The sequence below is a fragment of the Heterodontus francisci genome, unplaced genomic scaffold, assembly GCF_036365525.1.
Source record: "Heterodontus francisci isolate sHetFra1 unplaced genomic scaffold, sHetFra1.hap1 HAP1_SCAFFOLD_61, whole genome shotgun sequence".
In the NCBI taxonomy this organism is placed as follows: Eukaryota; Metazoa; Chordata; class Chondrichthyes; order Heterodontiformes; family Heterodontidae; genus Heterodontus; species Heterodontus francisci.
Window position 1 is genome coordinate 10,052,441 of NW_027141441.1, and position 9,703 is coordinate 10,062,143.

Genomic DNA, 9,703 nt, shown 5'->3' on the forward strand with positions numbered 1-9,703 from the left:
ACGCCTTCAGGAACTTGATGCATCCCGCCACGTTCCGGAACGTCACGTCGAAGTATCCACTGCTGGGGAAATCCTGGAGGCAGAAGACGTCCGTCGCTTGAAATCCGCAGCAATCGAAGAGAATTTTCTTGATGAAGAAGGTGCGATCGACCGGTGCATCTCCTTCCTTGTCCTTCACGACCACCCGAACGGTGTTGCGCACTCCCTGGCCCGAAGTTCGAAAATTGGTTCTTGCCATTTTACTCAAAGCTTCCCCAGGATCAAAAGGCAATGATCATGGTCTCTTCTCAATCAAATAAGCACTGATAAGAACAGATACTACACTTGATCTGAGCCAAAAGGCCGAGAAGCGGCAGTTCATGTTTCTTGCCAGTAGATGTCACTTCACTCCAATGCAGTGAAGTTTACAAATCTGAGAAAGACACAACAGGAAAGAATTGTTCACATTATAGTGAATGTGTGGGATTTAGAAATACTAGGAGTGGAGACGAGTTATCACTTGTCTGCTCGATCCCCATAGCCCTGTAAAATTATTTCCTTCAAGTGCCCATTCAAATTCATTTTGTAATCCTCGATTGTCTCCATTTCCACCGCCCTCATGGGCAGCGAGTTACAGATCATCACCAATCAGTGTAAGAAAGTTCTTGCGCACATTCCCCCGTACCTCCTGTCCAAAACCTTCAATCTGTGTCCCCTAGTCCTTGTACCAATAGTTAACGGGAACAATGTTTCCTTGCCAACTTATTTAAAACTGTCATAGCCGAAAACACATCTATCAATTCTCCCCTCACTCTCCTTTGATGCAGGTAGAACAACCCTAGCTTTTCCAACCTAACCTTGTAACTAAAATCCTCCATCCCTGGATCCATTCTGGTGAATTTCCTCTGCATCCTCTCAAGGACGCTCACATTCTTTCTTAAGTGTGGTAAGCAAAACTGGAAGCAACACTCCAACTGGGGCCGAACCAGAGCTTTATAATGGTTCAGCATAACTTCCCTGCTTTTTACTCAATGCCTCTTTTTTTCAAGCCCAAGATCCCATATGCTTTGCTAACCACTCTCGCAATATGTCTTGCCACCTTCAAAGATTGATGCACATGAACCCCAAGTCCCTCTATTCCAACACACACTTTAGAACTGTGCCATTAAGTAAATATTGCCTCTCCCTATTCCTTATGCCAAAATACATCACCTCACACTTGTCACTATTAAATTCCATCTGCCACCTGTCTGCCCATTCTGCTAGCCTATCATTGTTCTGTTGCAGGCAGTTCATATCATCCCCACTGTTTGCCACTCCTCAAAGTTTGTTGTCATCGGGATATTTTGAGATTTTACTCAATATTACAAGATCCAAGTCATTTATCTTTAGCAAAAAAAGCAGTGGTTCTAGCACTGACCCTTGGGGAACACCACTGTCGACTATCCTCCAGTCTGACAAAGAATCATTTCATAAGACTCCCTGTTTTCTGTCCTTAAACCAATTTTCTATCCAATTGGACACTGACCCTCCTATACCACGAACCTCAATTTTGTAAACCCCACTTTTATGTGGTACCTTGTCAAACGCTTCCTTAAAATCCATATAAACAACATCCACTGCATTCCCTTTCGCAAGCTGCTCTGTTAGCTCATCAAAAAATGCAGTTCGATTAGTCAAGCATGAACTCCCATTTATAAATCCATGCTCAGTCTCCTTAATTAACTCAAACCTCTCCAAGTGACTGTTGATTTTTTACCCTGATTATTCTTTCTAAAACCTGACCCACCGCTGCTGTTAATCTAACTAGCCTGTAGTTAGCCGGAGTGTCCTTACACCCTTTCTTGAATAAGGGCGTCGCATTTGCCACTGTTTACTCCTGGCACCTCCCCCGTATCCAGGGAAGATTGGAAGATTATGGCAAACTCTTCCATTATCTGCATCCGCATTTCCTTTCGCAACCTGGGATGCCAGCCATCCAGACCAGGTGATTTATCTACCCTAAGCACAGCCAGCCTTTTTAGTACCTCCCTCTCTCAATTTGTACCCTCTCCATTGACTCTACTCTCTTCACTTCGACTGATATTTTGTCAAATTCCACTTCCTTAGTGATCACTGATACAAAGTACTCATTAAGTAGATTAACATTGCCCTGCACCTCTAAGCTTATATTATCCTTTTTGTCCCTTATAGGCCCGACTCAACCTCTTACTACCCACTTATCATTTACATGCTGATCGAAGATTTTTGGGTTTCCTTTCATGTTGACTGCCAGTCTATTCTCATAGAAATAGAGAACAAGCAAATACAGAAGATGTAAGTATTTCCCATCCTTGATGAGGTGGAACTTGCTTTTGTTGTGGGTTGTAATGACTTGGCCCACGAGTGTGGTGGAAGCAGAGACAATCAATGATTTGAAAAGGAAATTGGATGGATACTTGAAGGAAAGAAACTTGCAGGAGGAAAGGGATTGAGCTGGTGAGTGGAACTGACTAGATTGCTCCGGGGAGAGCCAGCATGGACGTGATATGCCAAACGACCACCTTCTGTGCTGTAAATGACTCTGTGTTGTTTCTCAAATTCAATCCACTGGTGCTTGGTAAATAATTTCAAAGTAAATTGTGCAACCGGAAAATCAGAACCAAGGCAAGGGACGCAAAGGAAGCAAAATTACTGAAACCCGGGATTGAACCAGGGACTTTTAGATCTTCAATCTAAAGCTCTCCCAACTGAGCTATTTCAGCCCGACATTAACAATGACTTGGTGTCCTTGTTTTGGAAGAAAATACATACATTCAAGTTTTCCAAAAAATTGAAGAACACAACATGTGAGTAATATTCTCCATTGCTTTCTCAGTACAGATGGATTGTGAAGCGGGAGACAGCCAGAAGTGCCATTGAGCCGCACAGACCCCGAGCTGAGAATGAAATGAGATCAAATTCAATCTTTCATAGTGAGATGCTGCTGAGAGGTAAGAGTCCTGAATCAAAGCGAGACTTGCTCATTTCAAACACTCCCTGTACTCTCTGCTCATGAAGCCTTACAAAAGGGAAAAACAGAATGGCACTCAAACTCACAACCCTGCCATTAAAAGTCTCATGTGCGACTGACAGAACTGTCACTTCTACTCGGTCCCTTATTGGATGGATGCAACTCCAACGCAGGGATGGCATTCAAATCCTCCCATGGGTCCACATGTCAGACTGAGTTCCATGTTGTAGACTCAAGCAAAGGAAATCTGCTCACTTCCAAAACTATCAGCGAGTTGAAGCTGATTACAATCAACATCATCAGAGGTCACAACTACCTGGTGAAAGAAGACACCCTGAAGAAGGATCCACAATTATTCAAAGGCATCGACAAAGTGAAAAACAAGAAAATCGATGAGTCAATGCAAGCCAAACAACAGAAACACTGAAGAATTCCATTCCATACCAGGCCAGAACCCAGTCCTGTTGTTTTTGGAGTCAGGTCACAATTACAGCAACAACTTTATATTCCCACTTGGCTATCTGTACATTTAGTTAATTGCAATTTTGTCGACAAGCTCTTTGAATCCAGTTGTCTGGTCCTCAAGCCAGCTCCGTATGGAAGTCAATTCCACCTTCTGCAAGGCTGAAACCAATAGATGACCTTAATCTAAAAATGCCAGCAGACCAGGGCTCGTCCGTGACTTGAACCCGGGATCTCTCGCATGTTAATTAACCATACTCCCTAAGCGAGAATCAATGCTGTGGAATTTCACTATAACCCTCCAGCCAATCATCCATTTTTTTTCAGATCAAAGCAACATCCTGCAAATGCGGAAATAAAAACAGAAAGTGCTGGAAATGTTCAGCAGCTCTGGCAGCATCTGTGCTGTGAGATTAACGTTAACGTTTCAGGGCACTCACCTTTTGTTTCAGCCATCCTTTCAGACTGCTTCTGTCCATCCAATCTCACTTTCTATTCTATCCACATTCGAACCATTCACTACGTTACTACATTTTTCATGAATTCCTCATTTCTTTTATTAATGACAATTTTGTATTTCTGGCCTTAGCTTCAGACACCACCACAAGTGGAATCATGTCTCCATCTACCCAATCAATCCACTTCGCTGTATCCTCACATTGCAATGTTTCTTTAACCCTGACAGACTGTGGAGTTTCTGCTGCTTAATTGCAGTTCTTGCTTCCCGCCAGTAGATGTTACCTCACTCCAATCCAGTGAAGTTTACAAATCTGAGAGAGACACAACAGGAAATAATTGTTCCCATTATAGTGAATGTGTGGGATTTAGAAATACTAGGAGTGGAGACGAGTTATTATTGCACTCTGCTATTACATCTTTTATAATGGACTCCAGCATTTTCCCCACGACTGATGTCAGGCTAACCGGTATATAATTCGCTGTTTAATTTCTGCCTCTTTTTTTAAATAGTGGAGTTACATTAACTACCGTCCAATCCATTAGAACTGTTCCAGAGTCGATAGAATTTTGAAAAAAGACCAGAAATGCATCTGCTATTTCAAGGGCCACTTCCTCAAGTACTCTGGGATGTAGATTATCAGGCCCTGGGGATTTTTCGGCCTTCAATCCCATCAATTTCCCAAACATTCCCGACTAATACTGATTTCATACAGTTCCTCCTTCTCACTAGACCCTATGTTCCCCAACATTTCTGGGAGATAATTTGTATCCTCCTTTGTGAAGACAGATCCAAAGTATGTATTTAATTGGTCTGCCATTTCTTTGTTCCCCATTATAAATTCCCCCGTTTCTAACTGTAAGGGGCCCACATTTGTCTTCACTAATCTTATTCTCTACACATATCTATAGAAGCTTTTACAGTCAGTTTTTATGTTCTCTGCTAGCTTACTCTCATACTCTATTTCCCCCTTCTTAATCAATCCTTTTGTCCTCCTCTGCTAAATTCCAAACTGCTCACAATCTTCAGGTTTGCTGCTTGTTCTGGCCATTTTATATTTCTCCTACTTGGATCTAATACTTTCCTTAATTTCTTTTGTAAGCCACAGTTGAGCCACCCTTCCTGTTTTACTTTTGCACAGACAGGAATGAACAATTGTTGTAATTCATCCATGCGCCCTTTAAATGCTAGCCATTGCCTATCCACTGTCAACCCTTTAAGTAACGTTCCCCAATCTATCATAGCCAACTCCCGCCTCATACCTTCATAGTATTCTTTGTTTAGATTCAGGACCCGAGTCTCGGAATCAACTCCATCTTAATGAAGAATTTTATCATATTATGGGCGCACTTCCCCAAGGGAACAACAAGATTGTTAACTAATCCTTTCTCATTACACAATACCCAGTCCAGGATGGCCTGTTCTCTAGAGGTGTTATACACCTCTATCAATTCTCCACTCAATCTCCTTTGAGAAAGGCAGAATAATCCTAGCTTTTCCAACCTAACCTTGTAACTAAAATCCCCCATCCCTGGATCCTTTCTGGTAAATCGCCTCTGCATCGTCTCAAGGACCCTCACATTCTTTCTAAAGTCTGCTGAGCAGAACTGGAAGCAACACTCCAATTGGGGCCTAACCAGAGTTTTATAATGGTTCAGCATAACTTCCATGCTTTTGTACTCAATGCCTCTATTTATAAAGCCCTAGATCCCATATGCTTTGCGAACCACTCTCGCAATATGAATTGCCTCATTCAAAGATTGATGCACATGAACCCCAAGTCCCTCTATTCCAGTACACTCTTTAGAACTGTGCCATTAAGTATATATTGCCTCTCCCTATTCCTTATGCCAAAATACATCACCTCACACTTGTCACTATTAAATTCCATCTGCCACCTGTCTGCCCATTCTGCTAGCCTATCACTGTCCTGTTGCAGGCAGTTCATTTCATCCTCACTGTTTGCCGCTCCTCCAGGTTTGGTGTCATCGGCATATTTTGAGATTCTACTCTGTATTCCAAGATCCAAGTCACTTACCTTGAGCAAAAAAAGCAGTGGTTCTAGCACTGACCCTTGGGGAACACCACTGTCGACTATCCTCCAGTCTGACAAAGAACCATTTAATAAGACTCGCTGTTTTCTGTCCTTAAACCAATTTTCTATCCAATTGGACACTGACCCTCCTATACCACGAACCTCAATTTTGTTAACCGCCCTTTTATGTGGTACCTTGTCAAACGCTTCCTTAAAATCCATAAAACAACATCCACTGCATTCCCTTCATCAACCTGCTCTGTTAGTTCATCAAAAAATGCAGTTAGATTAGTCAAGCATGAACTCCCATTTATAAATCCATGCTCACTCTCCTTAATTAACTCGAACCTCTCCAAGTGACTGTTGATTTTTTACCCTGATTATTCTTTCTAAAACCTTACCCACCGCTGCTGTTAATCTAACTAGCCTGTAGTTACCCGGACTGTCCTTACACCCTTTCTTGAATAAGGGTGTCGCATTTGCCACTGTTTAATCCTCTGGCACCTCCCCCGTATCCAGGGAAGATTGGGAGATTATAGCAAGCCCTTCCGTTATCTGCATCCGCATATCCTTTCGCAACCTGGGATGTGAGCCAGGTGATTTATCTTCCCTAAGCACAGCCAGCCTTTTTAGTACCTCCCTCTCTCAATTTGTACCCTCTCCGTTGACTCTGCTCTCTTCACTTCGACTGATATTTTGTCAAATTCCACTTCCTTAGTGATCACTGATACAAAGTACTCATTAAGTAGATTAACATTTCCCTGCACCTCTAAGCTTATATTATCCTTTTTGTCCCTAATAGGCCCGACTCAACCCCTTACTACCCACTTATCATTTACATGCTGCTCGAAGATTTTTGGGTTTCCTTTCATGTTGACTGTCAGTCTATTCTCATAGAAATAGAGAATAAGCAAATATAGAAGATGTAAGTATTTCCCATCCTTGATGAGGTGGAATTTTTTATGTTGTGGGTGGGGATGTCTTGGCCCACGAGTGTGGTGGAAGCAGAGACAATCAATGATTTGAAAAGGAAATTAAATGGATACTTGAAGGAAAGAAACCTGCAGGAGAAAAGGGATCGAGCTGGTGACTGGAACTGACTAGATTGCTCCGGGGAGAGCCAGCATGGACGTGATAGGCCAAACGACCACCTTCTGTGCTGTAAATGACTCTGTGTTGTTTCTCAAATTCAATCCACTGGTGCTTGGTAAATAATTTCAAAGTAAATTGTGCAACCGGAAAATCAGAACCAAGGCAAGGGACGCATAAGGAAGCAAAATTGCTGAAACCCGGGACCTTTAGATTTTCAGTCTACCGCTCTCCCAACTGAGCTATTTCAGCCCTACATCAACAGTGGCTTGGTGTCCTTGTTTTGGAAGAAAATACATGCATTCAAGTTTTCCAAAAAATTAAAGAATACAACATGTGAGTAATATTCCCCATTGCTTTCTCAGTACTGATGGATTGTGAAGCGGGAGACAGCCAGAAGTGCCACTGAGCCGCACAGACCCCGAGCTGAGAATGAAATGAGATCAAATTCAATCTTTCATAGTGAGATGCTGCAGAGAGGTAAGAGTCCTGAATCAAAGCGAGGCTTGCTCATTTCAAACACTCCCTGTACTCTCTGCTCATGAAGCCTTAAAAAAGGGAAAAACAAAATGGCAAAACTCACAAAAATAAAAGCAAAATACTGCGGATGCTGGAAATCTGAAACAAAAACAAGAAATGTTGGAATCACTCAGCAGGTCTGGCAGCATCTGTGGAAAGAGAAGCAGAGTTAACGTTTCGGGTCAGTGACCCTTTTTGGAACTGACAAATATTAGAAAAGTCACAGATTATAAGCAAGTGAGGTGGGGGTGGGGCAAGAGATAACAAAGGAGAAGGTGCAGATTGGACCAGGCCACATAGCTGACCAAAAGGTCACGGAGCAAAGGCAAACAATATGTTATTGGTGTGTTGAAAGACAAAGCATTAGTACAGATTAGGTGTGAATACACTGAATATTGAACAGCAGCAAGTGCAAACCTGAAAAAAAACCTGAAAAAAAACAGTGGGTAAGCAAACTGAACAAACTAAGATGAAATGAAATAAATGCAAAAATAGATTGTAAAAAATGTAAAAAAGAATGTAAAAAAAAAGGAAAAAAAAATAACTAAAAATGAAAGTAAAATGGGGGGCTGTCATGCTCTGAAATTATTGAACTCAATGTTCAGTCCGGCAGGCTGTAGTGTGCCTAATCGGTAGATGAGATGCTGTTCCTCGAGCTTGCGTTGATGTTCACTGGAACACTGCAGCAATCCCAGGACAGACATGTGAGCATGAGAGCAGGGGGGAGTGTTGAAATGGCAAGCAACCGGAAGCTCAGGGTCCTGCTTGCGGACTGAGCGGAGATGTTCCGCAAAGCGGACACCCAGTCTGCGCTTGCTCTCCCCAATGTAGAGGAGACCACACTGTGAGCAGCGAATGCAGTATACTACATTGAAAGAAGTACAAGTAAATCGCTGCTTCACCTGAAAGGAGTGTTTGGGGCCTTGGATAGTGAGGAGAGAGGAGGTAAATGGGCAGGTATTACACCTCCTGCGATTGCAGGGGAAGGTGCCCTGGGACGGGGACGAGGTGGTGGGGGTAATGGAGGAGTGGACCAGGGTGTCGCGGAGGGAACGATCCCTTCGGAATGCTGACAGGGGAAGGGAGGGGAAGATGCGACTGGTTGTGGCATCACGCTGAAGGTGGCGAAAATGGCGGTGGATGATCCTTTGGATATGGAGGCTGGTGGGATGAAAAGTGAGGACAAGGGGAACCCTGTCACGGTTCTGGGAGGGAGGGGAAGGGGTGAGGGGAGAGGTGCGGGGAATGGGTCGGACACGGTTGAGGGCCCTGTCAACCACAGTGGGGGGAAATCCTCGGTTGAGGAAAAAGGAGGTCATATCAGAAGCACCGTCATGGAAGGTAGCATCATCAGAGCAGATGCGTCGGAGACGGAGAAACTGGGAGAATGGAATGGAGTCCTTACAGGAGGTAGGGTGTGAAGAAGTGTAGTCGAGGTAGCTGTGGGAGTCGGTGGGCTTATAATGGATATTGATAGACAACGTATTCCCAGAGATGGAGACAGAGAAGTCGAGGAAGGGAAGGGAAGTGTCAGAAATGGACCATGTGAAGGTGAGAGAAGGGTGGAAATTGGAAGCAAAGTTGATAAAGTTTTCTAGTTCGGGGCGGGAGCACTTCAACTCCACGCACTTCCTTCAAGTAAAAGGTGTCGCTATGGGTACCCGCATGGGTTCTAGTTATGCCTGTCTTTTTGTGGGATATGTCGAGCATTCTTTGTTCCAGTCCTACTCAGGCCTCCTCCCCCATCTCTTTTTCCGGTACATTGATGACTGTATCGGTGCCGTTTCCTGCTCCCGCCCCGAACTAGAAAACTTTATCAACTTTGCTTCCAATTTCCACCCTTCTCTCACCTTCACATGGTCCATCTCTGTCACTTCCCTTCCCTTCCTCGACTTCTTTGTCTCCATCTCTGGGAATAGGTTGTCTACTAATATCCATTATAAGCCCACCGACTCCCACAGCTACCACGACTACACTTCTTCACACCCTACCTCCTGGAAGGACTCCATTCCATTCTCCCAGTTTCTCCGTCTCCGACGCATCTGCTCTGATGATGCTACCTTCCATGACGGTGCTTCTGATATGACCTCCTTTTTCCTCAACCGAAGATTTCCCCCCACTGTGGTTGACAGGGCCCTCAACCGTGTCCGACCCATTCCCCGCACCTCTC

The 9,703-nt window shown here is 43.8% G+C and overlaps 1 non-coding gene and 1 pseudogene across 1 annotated transcript; both read right to left on the bottom strand.

Annotated features, from left to right (window-relative positions):
* Nucleotides 1–245: 245 nt before the first annotated feature.
* LOC137363480 (U2 spliceosomal RNA) lies at nt 246–354 on the bottom strand (annotated as a pseudogene).
* A 2,296-nt stretch (nt 355–2,650) lies between these two features.
* On the bottom strand, nt 2,651–2,723 carry trnaf-gaa (transfer RNA phenylalanine (anticodon GAA)). The gene has a single exon. It is a non-coding gene; the product is annotated as a tRNA-Phe (tRNA).
* Nucleotides 2,724–9,703: the final 6,980 nt, after the last annotated feature.